The sequence below is a fragment of the Elephantulus edwardii genome, unplaced genomic scaffold (assembly GCF_000299155.1).
Source record: "Elephantulus edwardii isolate Elephantulus edwardi_28Jun2011 unplaced genomic scaffold, EleEdw1.0 scaffold00124, whole genome shotgun sequence".
Classification (NCBI taxonomy): Eukaryota; Metazoa; Chordata; class Mammalia; order Macroscelidea; family Macroscelididae; genus Elephantulus; species Elephantulus edwardii.
The window spans coordinates 10,453,439-10,455,738 of NW_006399874.1; positions in this window are offsets into that span (position 1 = coordinate 10,453,439).

Here is a 2,300-nt window from a genome sequence, read left to right on the forward strand (position 1 = left end):
TTACCCATAAGCTCAAGCAGAAGAACCTGGGACAGCCAGATCCTAGCTGAGATGTAATTTCAGGAAGGGAACTGATGTTCATCATTTGCCATTCAGGTAGTTTGGGGAAAACACTACTGCCAAGCACTCGGTCTTCCGGGCAATGCACCAGAAAGAGAATACAAATGTATAGGTCCTTCACAAAACATTGTCATATTCTGGGTCAGTATATACTTACAACAACCTAATATGTACTAATAAAAGACTTACAAGATGTCAAGAAAGCAGTAGTCTGCCTCAGTCATCAGGAAAAAAAACAAAATAACTTTTCTTCTAATAAAAAAAAAACAAACCCAAACCAAACAAACAAACAAAACACAAAAAAAACCCCAACAAAATCCAAAAAACAAGAGACACAACCAGACCTGATGAATATGCCAGATAGAAAGAAGCAGAAGAAATAAGTTGATGTGTAGTTATTTGAACAGCTATATAGGAAGATGCAAGTGATAGAAAAAACAATGAAAGCCATTAAGAAAGTAAATACCAAAGGAAAACAATCCACAATAAATATATTGTTAAAGAACAACTTGAACAGCTACGGAAGAAAATGCAAAGATGGAAGAAAGAATTGAAACTATAGATAAAGAGGTACATGAACTTAAAAAAAAATATCACAAGACAGAGAGGATACAGTAAACAAAGTACTGGAAATAACAGAAAAGCCTGAAAATGCAATCCAGAATATTAGGACTGAAATGGCAGAAGTGTTAAAATGCTGGTGGTACAAAAAAGTAGAACCAAAGAGATGGAATTGAGAATCAATAAGCTGAAAGACAAGAGCCTCACCAGAAACATACTGGAAGAAAAATCAGAGATGATATGCAAAGTAAATAAAGAAAACATTAGAATCATGTGGGATGACATCAAAAGGAACAACATACATATGATTGGAATTTGAGAATGTGGGAATGACAAGGAAATCACTGAGAAAAGTGTAGAAGAAGTACTAGAAGAAAATTTCCCAGGTATTTGGAATAACATTCAAGAAGCATAGTAAACACTAAATAGACTAGACAGAAGAAGAAAAACATCAAGACATATCACAGTCAGATTCTCCAAAGTAAAAGATAAGGATAGAATATGAAAAACAGCGAGAGCAAAACAAAGAGTTACCTACAAAGGGAAAACAATAGGTTAAATACTGATTTCTCATAAAAAACCACGTAAGCTAGAAAACAATGGAATGGCATATAAAGAAAGTTGAAGAAAACAATTGCCATCCTACAAAGGCGAAATTAGGTTCTTTGTAGAAAAGAAGAAACGTAAGGAATTTGTCAAAACAAGATAAAAATGACAGAAATTTCAAGTGAAGTGCTTCACATGGAGATCCCAAAGGAGAGTGGATGGACCATAATCATCAGAAACAACAGAAAAAGAAACAGCAAAATGGCAGTCATAAAACCTGACCTGACAATAATCCCACTTGATGAATGTGAATGGTCTATATGTGCCAATCAAGAGAAAAGAGTAGCAGAATGGATTAAAAAAAACTGAAGACCATCAATATGTTGCCTACAAGAGACACATCTAAAAAAAGAGGAGAAAGAGACTCAAAATCAAAGCTTGGGAAAAAATATACCAAGCAAATGTCAACCTCAAAAAAGTAGTGGCAATACCAGTCTCTCATAACTTCAGAATGAAAATCATAAAAGATAAGGAAGGGCATTGCATGCTGATTAAAGTCATAATAGATTAAGAAGATATAACCATTGTCAATATTAATGCACCAAATGACAGACCTGCAAAATACATAAAACAACAGTTAACAGAATTGAAGAAAGGAATATACAGCACTACAGTAGTGGTAGTTGACTTCAACACACCACTATTACCAAAGCATAGGCCAACCCAAAAGAAACTCAACAAAGAAACAGAAGGTCTAAACTATACAACAACCATCTCAACCTTGTTAATGTATTCAGGGTACTGCACCCAACTAAAACTCAAGTCACTTTGTTCTCAACTGCCTAACTAGAAATACAGAATCAATCACATATTAGGACACATAAGAAGCCTCCACAAATTTAAAAAAAAAAAAATACAAGAAAAAAACACAGAAATAAGACAAAGTATCTTCTCATAACACAATACAATAAGAAATTAATGACAGGATGGTAACATTTACAAAACCATCCATGTGGAAACTAAATAATTCTCTGCTAGTGAAAGACCCCAAACTAGGGCTTTTCCCAGACCAGGCGCGACCCTGAGCAACTCACACCAGATCCACTCACTGCAATCACAAGAGGCTTTATTGA